The sequence below is a fragment of the Diabrotica virgifera genome, chromosome 4 (genome assembly GCF_917563875.1).
Source record: "Diabrotica virgifera virgifera chromosome 4, PGI_DIABVI_V3a".
NCBI classification, from domain to species: Eukaryota; Metazoa; Arthropoda; class Insecta; order Coleoptera; family Chrysomelidae; genus Diabrotica; species Diabrotica virgifera.
The window spans coordinates 264,720,532-264,745,793 of record NC_065446.1 but is presented as its reverse complement, the minus strand read 5'-3'; the positions used below and the strand labels follow the sequence as shown (position 1 = coordinate 264,745,793).

General features: G+C 31.9%; 1 protein-coding gene across 3 annotated transcripts in view; it reads left to right on the top strand.

The window, feature by feature from the left end:
- Positions 1–570: 570 nt before the first annotated feature.
- Positions 571–25,262, top strand: part of LOC114325208 (equilibrative nucleoside transporter 1) — a 61,579-nt gene continuing 36,887 nt past the window's right edge. Inside the window, exon 1 of one of the 3 annotated variants that reach the window (XM_028273216.2) lies at positions 571–736. The gene's annotated coding sequence lies outside the window, so the exon portion shown is untranslated. Of the gene's footprint in view, positions 737–17,389; positions 17,409–18,663; positions 18,828–25,262 lie in introns of those variants that run through there. The other 2 variants (XM_028273226.2, XM_028273219.2) reach the window with 2 other exon arrangements.

Genomic DNA, 25,262 nt, shown 5'->3' with positions numbered 1-25,262 from the left:
ACTTTATATCAAAATGGAAGTATTTTGTATAGTTTTATTACATACCAGTTTTTATTTAATTGTTACGATCATAAATTTTAATCAACAGAGAATTACGTCAACACCGTGGACACTTGTCAACTCCGAAGTCACAACATTTCCGTTTTTCGGAAAATATTTAAAAATGATATCTGCTGGTATCATGGCTAAGTTGAATAGCTCATTTTATAAAATATATTTTCAAATGGACTAATTCTAAACCATGTTTTAAATTAAATTTCTCTACCTCGAAATTGCCGTCTATTTTGGCGAATCACCCATTTACATTTTGGGAACAACTTCTGAGTGGAAATTCGATAAAACAATTTTAATTACAAGTTATTCGCGGGAAAAATGTAGTCGCGAAAAAAATTAACAATATACCATACAGGAAATGAGAAATTGTTAAAAATTTTATAAAAATTAAACTGTACCTAATATTATAAAAATTTTGATAAAAAAATTACTACACGCCCATGGAGTGCAACCTAACGGAATTTTCTCAGTCGTTGCTAACTTAACTCCGATCGCAGGTTGATGGATTTCGCGGTACACGCTGTTGAAGAAAATGAAAATGGCATCAGTGTGAAAATAGTGCTGAGGTAGTAAGGTACGGGTTAGGTTGTCTTGTTGGTTATACATAAAACACGTGTTTACAATAAAACAATTCGGGGTTCTAAAATTAATTGAGCAGTTTGTGAATAAAACTATACACAATGTAAGTACACTTTCACTTTTTCCACTCGCAGTTTTCCAATTTTCTTCAAGGAAATGGAACTAATCGATAGATATTAACTGAATGTTCCTATTTGGTGAATAAACTTATTTCTCTTACCGATTTTTACACTTATCAGTATAATTCTTGCTAAACAACATATCACTGGATTTAGTTTCATTTGTTTTAAATTTGGTTCAATTTGACACACCCCGCATATTTGACCCTTCATCCCCTATGATGAGCAATATAGCGCAAATAAATATGCCGAAATAATTACACTTGTTTATGCATATTTTAAATTGTGGCGTTAGTTCTGCGAATTTGTATTAAATATCAAAATAAATACATATTTATAAAAGCAACTAATTGGGTAGATAATAATTAACATAAATAAATAGGCGTTCAGGTCAATAGAAATGAAACTTATTGAATATTAAGGAAATGTAGTTTTATTTTCCAAAATTACATAGGTATGCTTAAAAGTAAAAATTTAATCACTAATCGTATTGCTAGCATTTTATGTTCTGGCGGGAATATGTATATTATTATATTTTTACATTCTTTATTGTGTTTATTTGTTAAACAATGCTGAATGAAATAATTAAAATAAGTGTGTTTTAAAATGTGAAATTGCAATTTTTACATCTTAAAACAACCAAAAATGAAAATGTACGAAAAATTACAATTTTCCTGATGTCTTTTATGACGCATGTGATAAATAAAACCCATGATGAAGCATTGCATCAAATCCAACATGTGGATTAGGTATTTTTGCTTATTTTGTGTTATATTTACATTATTTTGGTTGTCTATAAAAATGTAGCTGCAATAAAACCATTTATTTGTTTCTTTTTGTATATTCATCATTTTTAGAACTGTACTATTTGAACAATATCTAGGGTAGGTGGGGGCAAAGGTACACATTTTCTAAATTTTCATCTCTAGTGAATCTCCTAATGCTTGGATTGGCACAGGGTATAGATGAAAGTGAAATTGATACATTTTGTAATCATATTAGGCAAATGGAAATTCTTCAACATTATTTTTGTAGTGTTGATAACTTTTTGAAAAAAAAAATGTAAATGCGTACCTTTGCCCCACCCAATGGGGCAAAAGTATGCATGAGACAAAATTAGCTGATAGAATATCAAGCTCAATTTGATATTCACTTTGAAGATTGACTTGAAACATGCATTTGCCAAGTCTACCTCACTGGGGGCAAAGGTACGCACTGCGAATGTTTGCCACATTTCAATGTTCGCAGTGCGTACCTTTGTCCCATTTGTGTGAGTACTTTTGCCCCATCCGGCAACCAATAATATATATAACCTCAATATGAAACTATGCACATATGAACTTCAAACTGTCATGTAGAAAAGGACTTCTAACTTCTAACAATAAACTTTCAACATGCCTAACCAATAATAATCTGAGTTTGAAAGATTAAGAATTAGAATCAATCAATTTTTAAGAAAAATTAGATCAAAAGGTACAAAAATAATTTTTATCTCATTTTTGTTGTTGTGTTCGCCCTGATTGCGCCAAAGTTTTTCATCCAATGCTACTGAGTAGTACAAACATATACCACAAGATGTTGTCGCCAACATATAAGAAGTTACTGAAAAATGTAAATGCGTACTTTTGCCCCGTGCATACTTTTGCCCCCACCTACCCTACCTATTTTTAAGTGTTCAAATGATTTAATAGGGTCCACTTTTTTACATAAATATAAATCTGTTTAGAAACAATGAAAATCATATGAGCTTATTTTTATAGTCTGCATCTCATCTTTTTGCTTCAATATTTTTTCCTTTTAGTTTTTTCTTCTCCAGGTCAGTTTTCTCACAATTGTTTCGATGATATATTCAGTGTACCTACTTATTTGTAGTTTTTATTCCCTTTGCCAGTCAACTTTTGAAGGTATCAATGAGGGACTTTGTTTACATATAAACAAACAATTTAATTCATCATTATTTTAATAAATTTTAATTTTTTTTCACTTTTTAATTTTTCTTCCATATCCATATTTCTAACCAGTCAGATAGCATTATTGCTTTATTTTGCATCCCTTTTTTGTGCTTTTTGTCCATCATGTTGTCTCTGGCTTCTCTTTTGTTGGGTTTTTGAATTGCTCCTGTAGTTTTTATTTAAGTAGTTTGTCAGTGCTCTTTTGAAAATACCCCAATTATTATCCAGACTTCTCAGTGTTGTGTACACTTAGTCGTAAGGGAATTAATGGACCTTATAGAACAGGGGTCACCAATTAGTTTCTCTGAGGGTCCGTTTCGAAAACCTATAACACTTCCGGGGTCCAGATTTATGCTGCCTGTGTCCTGACGGTTCTGATTCGGTTTCTTTGTGGATTCTTTTTAAAAAATATCCCCTATAAACAAATCAGAAGGGTACCGGGCGAAATTTTTGGGAGAAATTGTTTAATATTTTTTTTACAAATTCAATACATCCCCTTTTTTGCCCGCGAAAATATGTTTTTAGCAATTTTGGGTCATCTTAAATAAAAAAGATGTGTCATTTAATTAAACTTGGAGAGTTTTCAAGCATCGCAAAATCATATTTTCGCATTTTTCAGATTTTAAATCGCTTATAACTCGAAAACTATCAACTTTTCAGAAATATGAGAAGATACCTTTATTGTTTCTAATTACCCAAGAAACGTAAAAATACATTTTTCGAGGCAAAAAAGTAATTTTGAATTTGCTTAAAAAATTGTTTCACCCGGCACCCTTCTGATTTATTTGAAGGGGACATTTTTGAACAGAAATCCGCAGAGAAATCGAGTCAGAAACATTTTTCATACGAAAGTGGCCTCACACCTGGACTAATATGGAAAGGAAAACTAATAATATCTGATTGTTTTTTGGTTACTGTATACTTTTCTGTAAGTTTTCCTGGTACAATAAATAAAATATAAATTCATTGTATATTGTTTTGATGTTATTATCAGTATATTTTGAAAACAGCAGTATTGTAAATTGTTACTGAATGCTAATGAAGTTTTTAGACATCTTCAATTTTGTAGAAAGGAAACTGAGAATTTAAAATAAATAATCATAGTACAAAATGCTAATTATTAACATGTTATCTTTTCTACATTTGTTTCAATGCAAGATGTTTGTTGCAAACTTATTAAATCTGAAAATTATTTTAATTAAATGCACATGACAATTTTATATTATTACAGCTTACTTAATTTCAAAATTAATGATTAGTAAGTATAACAATAAGGGGGAAATATCTTTACAAAATTAAATTATCAGAGAGAAAAATGACATTTTTTATGTACAACCTGTCTGAAGTTTGGAGTGAGTTTAGTGAAACTGAGTCTCATTAGGGAGTTGAGATATTCATCTGTTAAGTGAGATCTCTACCGATTTTTAATAAAGTTCATTCTTGATAAAGCGGCTTCGCACACATAAGTTGAGCCAAACATGGTACACAATTTCATGGTCAAACATTTTCAAAATTGCCAAACACTAGGTATATTCTGAATTTATTGGCGGTCTGCACAAAACTAGCTCACGGTCTGGATGCGGACTGCGGTCCGCTAATTGGTGACCCCTGTTATAGAAGAATACTGCAGTTACCATGGAAAAGAACAAAGTGAATTCATGGCTTGAAGGTTTTGTATTGATAATGTGTTTTGTTTAAAGCATATCATAAAAAAGAAAACAGCAAACAATTAAGAAGTCTACCTAACTTTTATTGATCTGCAAAGAGCCTATGATACAGTGCCAGTCAAAAACTTTGGAAAGTACTTTGGGACAACAATATTAATCACATGCTGATAAAAAAATGCACTACAAAACTTGTAATATAATGGACCGACATCTAGAATTATAATAGGCAACACCCTATCACCTGTAGCTATTTGCTGTGACGAAAGGACCACATGAAGGTTTCTGCATTTCTCTAACTTTATTTAAAATATAAATAGCAAAAGCATTACATATCTCTGAGATTTAGGAATGGTTTATAAAAATGAAAGAGTATCAAAAATGCAATCTTTTGAACACATTTAGGGTTCGATATTTCAAATATACAGTCGTAAAAAAATAAAGGCAGAGAAGAAGAAGAAAATCTAACTATCTAATTGTATAATAATTTGTATGCATCAAATTTGTTATTTTGTAATACGTTAAAGTAGTTCGTTTTTGAAATATTTCATTTTTGCATTCAACATGTTAAAATAGGTATAGATTGGAATTACCCAGTTTTGCTAAGTTTCTCTTTTAACAATGGTAAAATAATTCTATGATTTTTGGACAAATATTTATAATCTTATCAGTGCGGGTAAATTTGAGTTAAAGTGCTTCGAAGAACAATTTGCGGCTGAAATTGAGTATACGAAAGACGTTTTTGTAAGATTTGTAAATCGGAGGTACAAGAAATATTTGGAAAAAGTCGGGAATCTTAACTAGAAAATGTTAAAAGTACTTACGACTGGAAATTTGAAGACGTTGAAATATGAAGGAGGAGGGATGTTTGTTTTGACTGATAGAAATGAAGGTATGTGATTTATGGAAGGTGATGTTGAACCAAGACAGTTTTTGGCAAAGAGAGAAAAAAAGAGGGTATTCCTGAGAGCTTAAAGGAGCAGTTTGTGCTGAAAAAAAGAAAAAAAGGAGCAAAGTATATTTTTTTAAAGTTAAAATTAAATTCAGTGAGAAGTGGTAGCATTTGGTATCTGAGTACCAAGGTATTCAGATCTATATCTCTCTATCGATATTCTCTGTTGCGAGAATTTTTTTTTTGGCTTCATCGATGTCTACATAAAATCTCCAGTGTAATTTGACATAAATTTTAACATAAACAATTTCGTAATTTTCTAAATTAATATTTTAACCAGTTATAATTATTATTGTATCTATACTTTCTGTTTGGTAAACTTTCTATTTTAAAATAATTTGCGGTATTTCTCATACCTTTTTTTAAATTTACGTACATAATCATTTCATAGATTGTTTGTTTTACATTTTATTCTATCATTAAAATTTGTGTTTAATTCTTTGGAACATTTTTTTTAATATGCGGTTATATTTTGCTTTTGAATTTTATTTATCCATGAGCTTCCTCTGAGTATTGGTTTTGCATTTCTGTGATTGGATGACGTAAAACCCTGAGATAATTTATCAATTTGAGCTAGCCCAATAAAAGTTTTGTTCCATTAGTAATTGAAAATAAATATAAGTATAATTTTTAAATAACTACATAAACGAAATAAGTAGAATCAAAATAATACATGTGACATATGACAAAATCTTAATTTTCTGTTATAGTTCACCATGTATACAAATATTTGTCATGATTTCTCTTAAACTTAATTTAAATACTACATCATACTGTTTCCCTTATTATGTAAAATTAATACTTATTTATTTATTTCTTCTTTATACACAGGGTGTTTATTTCAGAGCGATTTCATAATAAAAGTGGTCTTTTATAATAACTCGTTAAATACCCTGTATAATAGTGTCAAACCCCACATTGTAAGAACAGGGATTATGAGAGAAATCTAAATATGAGAAAATATACTGTGTGTACCATTTCAAAAATTGTATGTTTGCTTTACCACATAGTTATAAACAACACTATAGAATTCGGCATATCAACCAAGTCTGTAGAATTTCATTCCCTGTGTATTTTTTTCAAAATAACTTAGATATATTCCATACTGTAATGGAATTATCGACCAATATATCAATAAAAACTGTCCCTGTATAATATCTTAAAAATTCATTTCATCCACCATTTACTTAATTTTCTTTTGCATTCATTTTAAGTTCATTAGGTTTTTATCTACTATCTTTAATGGAAATTAAGCACAATTTTTGTTAAAAATAATTTTATTGTGGTACAGTAGAGTGGAGTGAGGGGTAGTTTGGATTATCAAATTGTTCGGATTATCGAACATATGTTCAAAATACATACAAAGCTCATAAACATAGTACCATTGATAGTACATACGTTTTAGTTACAAAGAATAAAACACCTGCATAATAAACAAATATATTGTAAGTATTTCTGCATAAACAAAACAAAAATCCGCGGTCTTATTTTGCCCATATTGTCATATTAAATCCAAAAATTCGGTCCGTGATCATATTTTTTAATTTTATAATTTTTTGCGTTCGGATTAGCGAACGTTCGGATTACCAGAGTTCGGATTATCGACGCTCTACTGTATTTTAATTTCCACATCAGAAATACTTCTCGAAATACAAAATAATTTGTTCAGTTTGTATTTTGGAAATTGATTTTTGAATTCTAAATTGAATTGTGGAAATTGAAATGAATAATATAAAGACAGTAAATATGTATTATTAAAAGTTCACAAAAAAATAGTTCCAGAACATCATTAGGCTATTATGTACAAAATTGTTTTTGTATAAATAGCTGACGGATTTGTAACTTAAACTCAGGTGTTGTGATATGTAGACCATGAAAATGACAAAATATGCAAAAAAATATTCATGCTATTTAATTGAGTCATTCAAGGTGAATAAAAGCTTGTGTTGGTTTTATAAAGGGACGATCATGCAAAAAGTGTTTAATTTTTAAGATCAAGGTGAATAAAGTAACTATTTGTGGGAACTGACAATTATAACTTTATCTGAAATATACATGTATATTTGTATAAAGTGTTCATTAGTCACCAATTGATGGAGTCATAAAATTGCTTAAACACGTCAAACAATAATCATTAACGAATTTTTAATTGGAAATTTTCATTCCTTTCTTGCTCCCTAATTATCACTCCGATGCAACACACCTGAGAACATTTTTCAAAATCATTCTACTTAGCATATTATATACTAAAGATTTCCACAATTTTCACTGTATTCCTTCACTCAACCGTTCTCTCCAGCTCTTTCTGTTTTGCCAGTCCGCTTCCTGCAGATTTCTTCTCTCCATTGCTTCGTCCACTTCATCTCTGAAGGATTTTCGGGGTCTGCCTATCTTCCTTCTTCCTGTCAGGCTCCATTCCGTTATTCTATTTATCCAACGATTTTCTGACATGTCCGTACCAGGTTAATCTCGTCTGTTCGATGTAGTCTATTATATCTGAGTTGAGTTCACTCCCATTCTTCTCTTAATCTATATGTTATTTATTCTATCTGTTCTTGTTACTCTGTAGCTTCTTCTTAGGAATTATATTTCTGTTGCTCTTATTTTGTTTTTGGTTTTCTTATTTATTGAACAATTTTCACATTCATAAGTGAGGATACTTCTTGTCATGGTATTATATTTTATTATATATTCTTTTTTGTTTTTATGCTGATATTCTTCAGTACCGGGTTCAATTTTCGTATGCAGTATCTTGTTTGGTCTAGTATATTTTTTATATCTTCTTCCGTTGTTCATTTGTTTGATATTGTGAAACTGAAATACTTGTACTTGTCTGTTCCCCTGATTCGTTTATCTTCGTTTATTTCCAGCTGTTCTATTTTCTGTTTTCTCCGTTGTTAGGTATTCAGCTTTCTTTAGGTTTATTTCCATCCCATTTCTTGTATATTGCTGTTCCAGTTTTCTCATCATAAAACTGAGGTCATCTTCGTCGTGTGCGATCACTATGTGGTCGTCAGCAAAGCTTAAAGTAAAAATGTGACAACGATAAATTATCCATGTCTGTCTGTCCGTCCGTAAACACAACTCCTCCGTCATTATACCAGGTAGAATGACAAATGACGTGTCGAATGAAAACTTATCACACAAGGATGGTACTAAAGGTGAGAAATTTGACCTAGGACTTCCGGTTTTAGAAATGTAACCGGAAGTACTGTTTTAAAGTAGCCGGAATAGTACAAGCGATATATTATTCGACGCATCTTAGCAAGACGATAACAAATATATACTTCGAGTTTCGTGACTGTCTGTCGGCACACGCAACTCCGTTATTAATACAGGTAGAATGACAAGTGAGGTGTCGAATGAAAGCTTATAACCCAAGGATGGTATCAAAGATGAGACGTTTGATCTCGGACTTCCGGTTTTGGAGTTGCAACCGGAAGTACCGTTTTAAAATCACCAAAATAGTATAAGTATATGTATTATTCGACGTGCTTTAGCAAGATGAGAACAAATGTATACTTTTGGTTTTTATATCATTTCCGGTTAAAAAGTTCTAATCTGAAGTGCCATATTATAGTCGCAGAAATAGTACATGTGACATATCAATCGAAGCGTATTAAAAAGTCGAGCTTGAATCTTTAATTTCGATTTTGAAGTCATTTCCGTTTAAACAATTATGACCGAAAATTTAGTAAAAATTACCCAAGATTAGTGAAAGCATATATAAATCGACGCAAAGTTACACGAAGAATTCAAATATCGATGTTCGGTCTATTTTCTATGAATTTATTAGTAACAAAAAATAGAAGTATGAATTAGGTTTCTTTCTTCAAGTGAAACAATGGATATTATGTTGTTTATATCGATTGTTGTTATTATAATTTTTTGCGAACTCTGTATAATTTAAAGCTTAAGTTAAAGTGTGTGTGTGTGTGTGTGTGTGTGTGTGTGTGTGTGTGTGTGTGTGTGTGTGTGTGTGTGTGTGTGTGTGTGTCTGATAAAGAAGACGGAAGTATTGTAAAATGTTGTAGTAAAACATTATAAATGGGCCTAGCGTTGTGCACGCAGCGCAGTGCGACAAAAAGGGCATTCTACACAATTAGATTTAATCCAATAATACGGCTCGTGCTTAATCTGATTTTTACTTCTTAACGCAAGCAATCTGCTGCTCGCTTTTTTCTACCATGCGATCACACAGATTGAATTTTCTTCAAACACAATGTTGTCGTTGTTGTTACTATAAGTGACAATTATTTATTTATTAAGCTCAACACGGCTTGTAAGCCTTGGGCTAAAATGTTTTATATTTCTGATTACATTTTGTTTTAGTCTTACAAATTTTATTTAATTACACTTCAGTCTTTTTATACACTCCTTCACCACCTCCCTCCATGTCCTTTTGTCCAATGTTAGTTCTTTCAATCTCTCCATGTTACTTTTCTTGAGATCTTGGTACACACTGTCCTTCCATCTTTTTCTTGGCCTGCCTTTCCTTCTCTTTTGTATTGGTCTTCGTGAGAGTACCAGTTTTGGTATTCTTTTACTTCCCATTCTTTCGATGTGCCCCAAATATCGTATTCTCTGTCCTTTGATCGTCGTCGTGATCGTTGGTTGTTTATATAGTTCTTTCAGTTCTTTATTGGTTCTTCTTCTCCACTGACCTTCTATTTTCACACCTCCATATATTGCTCTTTGCATTTTTCTTTCCCATCTTTCTAAAAGGTCTATTTTGGACATTTCCAGCACCCATGTTTCGCATGCGTATGTTACTGTAGGTCTGAAAACAGTCTTATGCACCATACTTTTTATTTCCTTTAGCTATTCTTGCCTTTATCTTCCCTTCCTCATGATCATTTTCATCTATTTTGGCTCCCAGGTAATTAATTTCTTTGGCTCTTTTGAACGAGTATGTTTTTTCTCCATCATGATGTTAATTTCTTTTTCTTTTTGGATCTCTCCCATTATCATATACTTTGTCTTTTCTTCATTTATTTTAAGTCCCAATTTTTTGGCTTTTGTTATTACGTTTTTCATTAACTTTTGTAGTTATTTCTTGCTTGTTGCTACTAGTGTCAGATGTGCTAATACATAGTGTTTCTTGCATGTTTATTCTGCTTTTCTTGATTATTCCTTCCAATGTCAGATTGAATGCAGTTGTTGATAGTGGGTCTTCTTGTCGTAATCCTTCCTTGGTTTCAAACTTTTTGGATGTATACCCTTTCCATGCTATTTCGTTTGTTGTGTTTTCCATCGTCATCTTTATCATTCTGACAATTTTACTTGGCATCCCCAATTCTTTCATCAGTTCGTACATTTGTTGTCTGTTTACTGTGTCGTCAGCGAACAAAGCATATAGCACTGTTTTATGTTCGTAACGGGTAGACTGTATTTCTTAGTCGGGTTAAGACAAATATTTGGTTCGTCAGATATTTAGCCTTTTTCTTATACTTTGTGCCAAGATTTTGAAAACTATTTCTAGTAGTGCGATATTATCAGTCTCTATAGCTTTTGCATAGCATTCTATCACCTTTTTTATGTATAGGGCATATCCTTGCTATGGTCCACTCTTCTGGCATTTTTTCTACTTCCCATATTCTTATCAGGTCATACCTATCTCTTTTTGCAGTCTTTTCCCTCCTGATTTCATCATTCTGGCCGATATTTCTGTTATTCTCGGGCTTTTGATAGTTTCCAGGCTCTTTATTTCGTTCTCTATTTCTTGCTCTGTTGGGATTTCTATTGCTATCTGATCATCTTCAATTTCATTTTCTTTGTGTTTCGCATATTTCATGTTTCTCTTTGTACTTCGCTATTATTTAGCAGTTCTGTGAAATAGTTTGTGATACATTAATAGGCATTCTCTTTTCTAATATAAATGGGGTAAACGTCTGCTCAGAAATATATGTATATGGCATTTTTGGTGTCCTGCATTGCATAGGAAACAATTTTGAATTTTTGGAACTGGAACTATCAATAAGAATCGTCACTATCTGTAATTAGAAAATGACAATGGCTTCCGTGAATGAACTCACGCGCCAAATTAATATTCATTCTTTATAATAGATACACTATGCTAATGACGTCTCTGTTTTGTAAACATCTGGGTCTAATTGCAACACATGATAATATTATTATATCGGAAAATTAGTGTGTATTACGCAACTAATGACTGGTTTCAGCTTTCTTGTTGTATGTATTATTCATGAGGAATTTATTGATGAATATCAGGCCCATGACGCGATGCCGACGGTGCGTAAAATCCTCACAAAATATTAAATGTAATCTAAATTTGGTTCGAACACGAAAAGCTTAATAAATATGGTAAATGGGATGAATGAATGTCATTGACTTTGCTATTATGTATGTATTAGACGGTATTAGTGTGTAGGAAGGTTCGAACACATAGATAGATAATCGTATTAAAATGGGTAGGACTGTTTAAATTAGACTAAAAGAACTATGTATTTTTATGATCTGCTTTCTATTACATTTATATTAATTATTATTTATTTGATCAATTATTTAATTAACGCAAATCATACATAAACATATTAAGAAAAAATCTCAGGGTGCCTTTTGTCAAAAAAAAAATTTAATTAAATTCTCTTAGGTTATACTTATCCTTTCTCGTGGCTTCAGTATCTCTTAGTTGATCCTTATCGGGATAAAATAGGAAAAGGAAATAAATAGAAACATCATAAATAAACACATACAAATACCTTTATTATCAAAAGCAATGCTCTATAAATTTATCAATTAAATCCTGTGGGCATAACTGTCCAAAAGAAACTTTTACCATATAAATTAATCTAATTCAAACAAATATTTATCGCTTTGTTCTTGATACCCTTAATAAAAAACCAGCTAAACAAACAAATTTGGTATTCGCAAATTACTTATACTTCCTATTAAATTTTTGAAATGTTGGAATCTTAAATGCATATGCTTTTACGTAAAAAAAAATTAACTTCTGATTATAAAAAAATCTATCACATAGGTTATTGACTGACCTTTTTGATTCACACACAATGATGTCTCCTCTTGACCCAAACAGCTCCTCCTTGCTGATTATGTTAGGCTACCAATCAAAGCCCTCTCCGTTCTCAGCAAACAATCCTGCAGGATACCAGCAACTATTTCTCCAAAAACACAAGCCAGGCTTCCTTTGACCAGGACTCGTTCAATAAACTCCAAATCTCTCTCCTCTCGTTCTCTCAACAATAATCTCCTGAGACCCAAGTATCTTTTTTACTTGGTGTCACAAATCATTTTAATAACGATAATTCTTGTAACTTACTCTCTTGGACTTTACAGAATCAAAGAGGTATTTCTTCTCGATTTGATTTGTCTCTCGTTCCACTTTCCAGCTACTTTCACTATCAATACAACCACTAGTACTTGCTTCTGAACTACTCACGAAAACTTTTGACTGCTCCTCTCGGCTGCCGGTAACACACTAATCCCTCTTTCCAAAACTATCTGAAAATTCAACCTTCTCTCCTTCCCATTCCAACTTGCCAAACCAATCAGAGACATTTCTTCTTCCCCATTTTTTTTTCATTCGAAACACCCACTCATACTTTCAAAAATATTCCTACCATCATAATAATTACTTTCGGGAAATTCTACAAAATTTACTCGGGGTTAAACAAAAAGAGATTAAAATTCCAAACTTTCTTTACCTTAATTTTCTAAGAACTAATTACCTATGGCTTCTGCCTTTCCCGTAATAAACAATCGGTTTAAAATAATAATCCTAAATAACTTTCACTTCACTTTTATTTACAAATGTTTTTAATATTCTTCATGGAAAAATTCATTTAAGGAGAAACCACCTTGCGTGAAAGCTAACTTCTAATAAATATTTACAAATCAATATACAGGGTGTATCAAATTTATGTGCCCGCGTTATATTAAAAAAAAATAAAAAATTTTATTCTATCTTTGATAGATAAATTGAAACACAATAGTATATAGTCGATTTGGAAATGCGCGATAGAAAGTTTTTAGGACACAGAATTACAACGGTCTTTATAAAGGGTTGTTCAAAGCAGAAAAACTATAAATACATATCGATATTATCTACTATGACTATCGATAAACTGTAAATATCGGCAATTGTGTGTTGGTGGATTTAACGACTTCAGCAATCATTCTGACGGTTTTATTGTGACATACTCAGTATTGCTTGATGAATGAATGAATTGACATATCCACTCACGAGACTGGAAGTAATGGATGCCGTTAATAAAGCACTGGAGAATAATTAAGTCCCAGATATTGCCAACATACCAGCTAAAATTATCAAAATTTGAGGATACACACTGATAGATGGATTTTATAAACTAATACCATCTAATACCATACGTGTGGAACCCAGAAGAATTTCCAGCAGCCTGGGGAAAAAGCAATTATATGTCAAGTTCTCAAGAACGGAGACAAACTCAGCTACAAAAACTACAGAGGCATATCCTTACTCTGTGTGAGCTATAACGTGTTTATGTAGATCATACGGGGTTTTGGAGGTTGTACTTTGAGGTCTATACGCTTTTATGTGGGGGTATTCCATACCCGCAGAGACCCTCCAGTAGTTGTAACCCCCCTTAGGATCATCCTGGTTACGGCTTTGGGATCATAAACAGTAGATTGAGTCTCTTCACAGAGCAAATCATAGGAGAATACCAGGCCGAATTTAGCCCAGTACGGTATACTATTGATTAGCTAGTCAACGTAAAACAAATATTAGAGAGATATCGAAACCCTATTTTACATCGTCCTTTAATAAAAGATCCTTTATTTTGACATAAATAACCATGCTTATATGTCAAAAGTGTCAAAATAAAGGATCTTTTATTACCAAACGACGGTTTCGATATCTCTCTAATATTAGCTAAAGCTTGGGAGCAAATTTCTACCAAATTTCTGTAGACGCAAATAGATGCGTAAACAGAGACAAAATATACTTAATTATGCGCGAATTCCGTATACCAAGGAAGTTAGTAAAATTAGTTCAAGCCACCATGACTCACTAGAAATGCAAGTACAAGTCCAAAACCAATAATTGACAAATCCCTTCCAGATAACTAAAGGGCTACATCAGGAAGATGGGCTGACTCCGACTTTGTTTAATAGATTATGTATGAATTATATTGAAAGGAAAATAAATTTAATGAAAAATTCATCTTGTTCAAAGGTATATTAATTTAAAAAGCCCCTAAAAGGCTACAAATATAAAAGCAAAACGTTTTCGCTCTGTAACAAGAGTATCATCAGTGTTACCTAAAATAAGTATAACCGTATTAATTAAGACAAAATGTTAAAGTTAAAATGATGACCAAGGTAAAAACAAAGTTTGGTTATACTTACAAGAATATGGTGAGCCACCCAAAAGGTTTTAACCTTTGTATTTTTGGGTGGCTCACCATCACCATGTTCTTGTAAGTATAACTAAACTTTGTTTTTTTATCTTGGTCATCATTTTAACTTTAACATTTTGTCTTAATTAATATGGTTATACTTATTTTAGGTAACACTGATGATGCTCTTGTTACAGAGCGAAAACGTTTTGTTTTTATATTTGTAGCCCTTCTAGGGGCTTTTTAAATTAATATACCTTTGATCAAGATGAATTTTTCATTAAATTAATGGTATACAGCCAGCTACAGGAAATTCTTCCTTGTGGATAAAAGAAAAATGTCTGTTAACCCAAAAAATGTATTATTTAATAAGTCTTAAACAGATTAGCAAAAAAAGCGGAAACTAAGGCTGAAAAGACTTGAGTAATCATATACTTTTTAGATGTTGTTTCTGGTTTTTATTTTGACAGCATGTTCCTAATATTGTATCTAAAGTAACGGCTAAGTGATTTGTATGTTATGGATGATTATAGAAAAAAAAAACAGGGAAAAATAGAATTCAGTTTCAATTTCAAAAAAGCTTTGTAGATCCGAAAAATTCAAAATTTAATTATGAGATTCGAAATTAGTATTTGAAACATTTTATCGATTACATTCATAAATTATGATTAAAAATTCTTTATAATTAGTGTGACCAACTAGCCCGAAAAATCCGGGACATGACCCGAATTACGAAGTCGTGTCCCGGCGTCCCGGACAAGGCTTCCGGGCCATCCGAATTTTCAACGTTTTGGAAAAATTCCATATTGAAATTTTTAATACATCATTCTTCTAAGAATTCACATCAAATTGAATTGGTGGGAAGAAAAAATGTCTACAATTTCTTGACTGTTATACTAATACCACATCCAAAACGCATGCATTTTATATCGTCGTATTATAGTTCGACGAAAACTCAAACTCTGGACTTTTTCCGGTTTCTGTAATTTAATTATCATCTTCTGAAAAGACGATTTAAAAACATGAATATCAAATAATGATACATTATATTTTAACCAGGTTCAATTTACATGGAAATCCAACATTAGTTGATTTTCTAATTTTTCGTTTTTTGAGAACGATTTCCGGTTTGAAAATCGGAACGTCAAAAACAAAATGTCAAAAAACAAAAATGTAATTATCATTACAAACCATTCCATTAAAAAAATTTTTGTCAACATAAAAATGTTAAATAATCAATAAAATGATGATATTAAAGTTTTATATTTAAAAAAAAAATGGCCCGATTTTCATTGAAAAGTCCCGGATTTTAGGTAGTTTTTTCAGTCTTGTCCCGAATTCGACTAAATTGGAGTTGGTCACACTATTTATAATGTGAAGTCCCATCTGTGTTTTCCGCATCAGTATCAGTCGTAATGTTTTTACAAATCCTGTTTGTGAGGTCACGTAAATAGAAAGTATGTATAATTTTTTTGTGATTTACTAAACCTTTGAACTACGCACGATCCTATACAATCTCCAAATGATGTTGTAATCATGGAGATAATCTACAAAGACTAAATTGTCATATTGAATTCTTTTACTCTTATGTTAAATCTCTGGACTAATCTTTGCAGACTGTCTTCATCTTGGGCTATCAATATTGCGTCGCGCGTCGTCTGCATAACTGAGTATTTTTACTTCCTTGTTTCCCATTCCGTATCTTTCTCTTCTTTTGTTTACGTTTTTGATGATTTCATATTTCATCCACGATTAAAAAATTGAAGAGCATAGGACTCAATGAGTCTCTCTGTCTTATTCCGCTGCCTATGTCTATAGGTTCTGTAAGTTGTCTATCTATTCTGATTTACATTTTGTTGTTGTGGTAAATGGTTTTAATAGTTTTTATGATATATAGGGGAACTTCTCTATTATACCGACACAAGATGGATTACGTCTTTTAGTCTTACTCTGTCAAATGCTTTCTTCAAGTCAATCAGACATAGAAATGCTGGTCTATTATAAGTACTTTAGTGATTTCTAAGTAATTTGCTTTATGACGAATATTGCATCTGTATAATACACGATCTTCCAGTACGAAAACCCTGTTGTTCATTTGCTAAATTTATCCTCTGGTTCATTAGTGTAGAATTTTATTTTACATATGGGCTGGATGGGCTATATAGCCCAGGGCGGCATAATTCAGGGGACGGCAAATTTTGGTAAAAAAGTAAAAAAAAGGCCGGGGGCGGCAAATTGCGTATAGCCCAGGGGCGGCCAATCTTCAAATCCGCCTCTGGGTAGTATTTAGCAAGTGGATACCTCTGTAGTTTTCTGGCTGCTTTTTATCTCATTTTTTGAATAGTAGAATTAATTCGCTCGTTCTCTATTCTTTCGATATTTTATCCTGCTTTATGATTTTATTAATTTAGTGAATGAATATCGGTGACACAAATACTCTGACTCTGACTGTGCAATTTACACTCATGTGTAACACTAATCACTAATGCTGCTTTTTTTGTTTAATCTTCTGAATGAAAAGTAGAAACCGATTTTGCCAATCAAACGTAATTGGCAGTTGGATGCATCGTCTCGAAAACAAACTTGAAATTTTTCAGTGCGGTCTATTTTTAGATGTTCTTAGTATAGTGAACTTGTGACTAACAATAGCAAAAGCACATGGTTCAGTTTCCCTCATTCCTGTTAGGTTAGAAAATGACTAGACGGTTGTTTCCTGTAAATCGATGTGGGTGAGTCTTATTTTTCCTTGTGAACATTTATTTTTTAAATATATTAGTAAACTGCTTCAATTTGTAGCGATTAAATAGTTTTCAGTTTTTTGCATTGAAATAGTGGTAGGCTTTCATTTCTTCTGGAAGATTGGGATTGTAAAGAATATTGTTTCTGGTTTATTTTGAATAATTAGTTTCGTATGTACATTATTGTTAATAATGGTAATTTAAAATGGGTGTTTTCCTAGTTTTTGAAGGTTAACAACATCTGATGAAAATTCTCCTGGTCTGTGCTGTGGTTAGGATCAATGTCTATGTATTCTTCTCGATAAATGTGATAATCCACTTATAAATATTTACAACTCGTTCCTTACCTGTTGGAATCTTAATTTGAATAGTAACTTTTACACGATTTTCCAACGTTTATTGGAATATGAGATATGACAATTGATAAAATACAGCGTATCACGGTCGACAACGCAACTGCGAATACCAAATGTACCATTGTACATATGAACTGGACAAACAGCTGCCACACTTCGATTCAGACCATCAACATTTCCGGTGCTTTGTTCACATTTTGCACCTTGGTGTGCAAGATTTATTAAAGACCTTAGCATTACACTAATTACATATTTATTAATTTGGTTGGTCTTTACTATGGCTATGATACGCAAGCTTAATATATGCCTACTCTGTTACATGGTTCTAAGAAATGCGATAGGCTAATGAGCAACTGCGAGACTTACAAGACTCTTGCTGCAAGACCAAAACCAGGTGTACTGGCGCAAGACCAAGACTGTCTAAGTCTCATCTTCTTGCATTTAGACAACACTAATGGAGAACATTATGTATGTACATATATCTCTGTCAAATTTTATAATAAGACGAGCTACTCTGGTGTCTTTGTTTTTTTATCTCCACAATTCTGTTGGTAAATTTTCTATGTATGAAAGAAAGTTCTCCATAAAGGTCACAAAAGCATTCTTGAGTTGCATATTACATTACATACTACGGATGCGACCCACGACATTTATTTTTCACTGCCTACCCACTTTAGAATTTTTGTCGAGGGCTCTCCGTAAAACAAGTGAAAGGCACACCTTTCGAATATTTTTGATTTCGTTTATTTAACTAATTGATTGTATCGTCATATGAATAGCCTTCACTTTGATTTGATAGGGTTATCTATTGAATTTATTTAAAATATATTAAATATTATTGTCAACTCTTCTCTTCACAAGCACTTTATCAATTTATTTATCTTTATACAAAATAGATTGGTTAATACGGTATATTTGCTTAATCGTATCTATAGTGTTTATGTAATTACTGTTGCGGGGTACCAGCAAAAGTGTGGCACAAGAGTTTGAAGGCCGATCCACTATCCACTTAGGTATTGCTTAAAAATTTGTGAACTTCTGCTTATTTTGAAAGGTAATAAACTATATCATATCCTATATCTTTCATTTAATTAATTCAATCTAGTTTTTTTATAATTAAAATGTAAAAATGTGTATCACAAGAATATGTCATTAAAAAAAACAATTTGGATGCTGCTTCCGAAATTGGAGGCATAATTTTTGACGAATAGTCCATTTACGAAAAGTACACGTTTTATCTATTTTTGTAATGCCCTAAAAAAAGTATTTTCCTTTCCCTCTGGCATATTCCGAACCTAACCCAGTTTATAGTAGCCCACGGAAAGTTATCAATTTCAATTCATAGCTCATTGTTTTTGGCTTTATAGCCTCGAAATATTTTTTACAAGTTCTACAAAGTACATAGATATCTGCTAATGATATTAATGATATCATCATGTACGGTAAGATTTCAAGTGGACGTTTTATAGGTCAAAAAATATCGAGAGGATAGATACTACTTGCTGTTGATCCTACTATTTTGCTCACCCAAGAGAAAGGATAATAAAAAACTAGATAAGAGGCAGATGTTCTGTTGACCAGCATTCTTAAAAAAGGTTTTTACGTCTTCAAATTGAATCACCCCCTTAATAACAGCTATTATACTTGGAAAACATATTCGTTTGTTTGTTTAAACCACTGACTCAGGTTTTTAAACCCCGATGTTCTTTTTCCTAATGTGCGTTTTCTTCTGAATATTTTTCCTGGTCAGATCAAATTGAATCCAGCGATACCTTGTATATATTTTCGGTACAGATGATACAAATCTTCTATGCTTTTTCTCATGAGGATCTTTTAGTGCGTCACAGTTTTTCGATTTCTTTCTAACGCATTAAATTGCATATGACAGAAAAAAACGCACGTCGGAGATTACATTTCGTCGGTGACATTTATAACATTTATTCTAGTTGTCAATAGATGGCGCCATAATCGAAAAAAATATTTACAAAATATATATCTACGAATATAAACTGTACAATTTATAAGACTATACAAATCAAAGAAAATACCATTTTATAAATGCAATAAACACAATTGATTTGATTTTATGCCAAATTGCAAATAAAATGTGACAACTGTCAGATTTAACTAAAATATCATGTCACTAAAATGTATCATTTGTGACGCACTGAAAAATGTTCATGAAAAGAAGCATATTCTCCCAAACGAAGTCAATTTTTTTTAGAAACTATTTCACCATTTGTCTCTTGATATGTTTCGTTAATAATATTAATGTTTGTAAAAAGTTTTTGTCCAAAGTAGTTATTTTATTTTGAAAATAAAATGAATACACTTTTTGTACAGTTTTCAAAAAAATTATGAAATAAAATTGTGAAAAATGATCTATAACCTATAAATCGATGCCTCAGAAGCCAATCGGTGTACATAAGTCAATAAATGGTTAAAATGCATAATGCAATGGATAATATGTTTGTGAGATGTTTGTGAAAGTAGTTGCAGAAAAATAAGGAGTCATTAAAAATAAATAAACCGTCTTTATTTATCATATCATAATATAAGTATTATATTCATAAATACAAACAAGGAAATTATAATATTATATTTATACATATTATAATAATATGTTGGTACATCTCATAAGTCATTTTTAGGGAGAATGTGACTTACATCGTTTTACTTCTGAAGCATCCAAATGTTACTATGTACTAGTCATATATTTTTTCATTATCTAGTTATATTACCGCATTCTTTGCATTCCTGATAGAGACACAAATAATCCATTATGCGAGCCAATGTTAATGTTAACCACTTTCGAGAACCTATCTATAAGCTGCTATTATACTGTGATTCCTTTGTTGAGATATACTTTTATCAAGCTATATCATAGTAAACAGGAAGTCTCTTCAATTAGTAGGAATGTACTTATCTTTCAGATTAAAAAGCGCGGGAATTGAGTAATGTATTTATTTAGGTTGGCCATTATTAATGGTAAGACCTCGTGTTTTAGACAAAATTTAAAACTTTGATTCTTAAAAATTTAGCTTTAAACATAACCTAACCAATATCAAATTATGCAAAAATACAAATATTGCGATGGACAGGTCACTTTATAAGAATGGATATTAACAATACATTATCTAGTAGAGCACTTAGCGGGACTATGGTAGGACGTCGGCCAGTAGTAAGACCAAGGAAGAGGTGGATAGATGGAAGTGCGAAGCGATGCTTGAATCCAATCTGATTCCAACCTCTACCTTTTTTAAATTTCAATGACATGTGTAATATTCCCAAGAATATTTTAATAAGTAACTCATTAGGCTTATTAGCCAACGTGTTTGCAAAATTTCGCCCGTGCAGATTTGAATTAGGGGCGAAAAAGTGAAACGAAGCCAATCCTTTGAAATCTGTATTCTCCTATAAATATCTCATGTTATTTTCAGGAACTTGATATTCACATAGGTTTTGTAGAAAACCATGAGGTCTGAAACGTAAAATCGCATTGAACCATTTAGAAATCTGCAATCCATAAACTTTCGTTTGAAATAACTATCTATTTAAGGATTTTTACAGCTGTCGCCGCCTTCCCTCTTTCAGCCACCCGTGTTGAGCTGCCCCCCCCCCCACTTGCAAAAATTAAAAAACAAATAGCCCTGATTTATGAGCTCTCATATTCCGCAAACTAAAAATTTTGAGCTCGTTCCACTGAGCAGGAATTTAATACTTTAGTGGTGGTGGGGGGGGGGGGCTGACTCAGCCCCCCCACTACTTAAAAATAGGAATATTGAATCGGTTTTTGCGGCAGAATTACGAGCTATTAGCTATTTATGAGCTCTTGAAATTATATAGTTTCGATTTTTGAGCTCATCCCCTTCACCCCCAAACAACCCTTTAATTGATTTAACTTAAGAGAAAAATGCTGAGAAAACTTAAAATATATCGTATTGCGGATATAATTCCTTTTTTTTTTTGGCATGGGCTGTCGCCACTCAGCCAGTCACAACAAGTATATTTCAAAATCTACATACATTTCAAAAATATAAAACAAAACAAAAATAAGAAAGATAAGGAAACGTTACCGTAAAGTTGGTTGTTAATATTACAATTATTATATTCAGGAGTTAAGGTAGGAATAAGACAGGGTCACTTGCTTCTTCTCGTCTAGGGACCCTTCAAGACATTTCGTTTAGACATAACTAGACTAGGTCGCGGATAGGAGGTAAATACATATGGGATAAAACAAAGGTAAATAATCATTTGTGGATAATGCTTAAAGGTTGATTTTACTTTTACAAATAAATTCCATTAAACAGTCATATATTGTTTTCTTATTTAGAGAAAGTAGGTAACATAAATTATAAGGTGGAAATATATTATATTTTAATAAATTTTCAATTAGTTTATTAGTTTGTTGAGTATACTTTGAGCACTCAAAAAATATATGATTTAAGTCTCCCTCTTTTTGACAGTCTAAACATAGATTTGAAGATAACATGTTAATTTTCGCCAAATGATAAGGATAACAGGCGTGCCCAAATTTTATTCTAATAATGGAAGTAATATATCTGCGGGGAACGGAATAATTTTTAAACCAGTACTCAGTGGGCACTTTAGGTTGAATCATCGCGTATTGAGAGGAACTATGTTTGCTAGATTCGTTCCATGTACGTCTCCATTGTTGGTTAACTTCATTTTTAACAATTGCACATATATCTGGATTAGAAGGTTTATGTCCGGTTAACGATCCATGTGTGATGGCTTTTTTTGCTAATAAATCAACATGTTCATTACAGGTGATACCTATGTGTGCTTTAACCCATAGGAAATGCACTTCTCTTCGTTTTTTATAGATTTCATAAAGTATTTTTTTAATTTGGAAGATATAGTTGTTTAAATTATGACTTGGAAATATTATTGTCTGAATAGCTGTCAGTACGGAAAGTGAGTCAGAAACAATTACTGTAGACTTATTTTCTGTATTCATAAAATATAATAAAGCTTCATAAATTGCAATTGCTTCAGCGCTGAATATTGAGAAAGCATTATTTATTTTATACATTTTTTCTGTATTGTTTGATGGGACATAAAAGGCACATCCAGTGCCAAACGTTGACTTCGACGCATCTGTGTAGATAATTATAGACTCCGAAAAAACGTCCAAGATACTTCTTAAGATGTTATGACTGATAGCTGCATTTTCATGATAACTTGGCTTAATTACTTTTACCAAATCTAATAATGAAGGAAAATCTTCAAAGTCTAAGATTTCGTCTGGATTTGAAGTAACATCAAAGTTTGACATACTGCGAAAAGCTTCACAAAGTGGAGGTGAATTCTTGTGTTTCCAATATTTATTCGTCAGATCAGCTTCATTCAATTTGCTTATTTTTAAATGAAGGGAAGGATCTTTATGTTGTAATTTCATAATAAATTTTTTACTTAGATATTCTCTTCTATATTTCAGTGGCATCTCTAAAGCTTCGACATGTAACGCATTAATTGGAGTTGATTTCATAACACCTAAACAAATCCTCAGAACTGTATTTTGTGTTACGTCGATTCTGCTTAGGGCCCGATCAGATGCAGAGCCATAGAGTACACAACCATAATCTATGATTGATCGTATATAAGCTTTGTAGAAAAGTAATGATGTTTCAACATCTGCTCCCCACCACGTTTTTGAAATTGCTTTTAAAAAATTTATTCCTTGATTACATTTGTTTAGCATAAACTCAATATGTGATTTCCATGTTAGTTTTCGGTCAAGTATCATCCCCAAATATTTGATAGAAGTTTGGAAACTATACTCATGATTGCTTAATTTTAATTTATCAATATTTGGTAAGTTGTGTCGTGTGAAAATGCAAACACTAGATTTGTTTGTGGAAATTTCAAATCCATTTTGTTGGAACCAATTGTTTGACAAGTTGTGCATTTTATCTAATGTTTGTATACAATTATCATATTTTTTTGAAAACGAGTATACAAGAAAATCGTCAGCATATTGTATAATCTTCAAAGTGCAGTTTTCAATTTGGCTATTATGTAGATCAGCAGTGTACAAATTAAACAACAAAGGGCTCAATACTGATCCTTGGGGCAGCCCCAAGTTATTGTACCGTGGACCTATCAGACTACTGTTATGTGCTCTGAGATATATCTTTCTACATGAGTAAAAATTATATATTGTTCCTGCTAGTTGGGCTGGTATTTGGAAATTTTTGACTAATTTTTCAACTAAAATATCTAGACAGACTCTATCATATGCACCCTCTATGTCCATACATATTGCAGGTAAATAATTGTTGTCTGTAAATGTGTTTTGTATATCTACCACTAATGTTGAAAGGGCGTCTAAAGTACTTCTTCCTTTTCTGTACCCAAATTGAAGGTTGGGAAGTAATTTCTTTTTTTCTAACCACCATTCCAGTCTCTGTTTTATCATTCGTTCGACTGTTTTAAGAAGGCATGACATAAGAGATATAGGTCTATATGATTGTGCCACGTTGAGATTTTTACCTGGTTTCAGTATTGGTATTATAATGACATCTTGAAATTGAGGAACTAAACTCCCATTTTTGACCATCTCATTGAATATTTCCAACAGCAAAGTTTAGCTATTTTTGGAAGGTGTTATCATGGGATATTTAATATTATCCAAACCTGGACTTGTGTTATTCCGATTTTTAAGAGCATATTCTAATTCTGTAATGTTGAACGGTTCTAGCAAAAAATGGTTTTGTTCATTTGAAGCATAGCTGTAGCTTTTTAGTAATTGGACTGATGGAGGAGCAACTTGATCAAAAATTTCGTCGACTAATGTATCATTAAGACATGTTCGATTAGTAATTGGTTTTCTATTGATTTTTCTAGCTTGATTCCATAATGCTGAGGAAGGAGTGTTTTTGTTTAAGTTTGAGACAAAGTTTTTCCAACTTTCTTTAGCTATTTCCTTTATTTTTTTTTTACTTTTAGCCATGCTCTCTTGGCATTTTAAGTAATTTTCAAAGTTACGGTTTTGCTTATAATTTGAAAGTGCTTCTTTTCTTTCCTTGATAATGTTATCACAATTTGTATTCCACCACGGTGGAGAATTTCTGATTTTGTTTTTATAAGCTTTATATTGTGGAATTGATAGTTGAGCTGCATAATTTATACAATCAATTAAAAAATTATATTTGTCCGACGTATTTTCCATTTGGTAATAGTTATTGAAAAATTGCTCTGCTGAAATTTCGTACATGGACCAATTAGCCTTTCTTGTATTCCATTTACTTTTAGGAATAATTTCTTCAGGTAAATGAATGTCGGTAATTTCCATATAGATCATAAAATGATTCGATCCCAAGGTGTCTGTATGTATAGACCAATTAATTTTATTGACTAGATCAGCTGTAACGAAAGTAACATCAATAGCTGATTTATTTTGATCTGGTTTAGTTAAAATGGTAGGTTCTCCATTATTAATTACTGTAAAATTTAAGTCATCTGC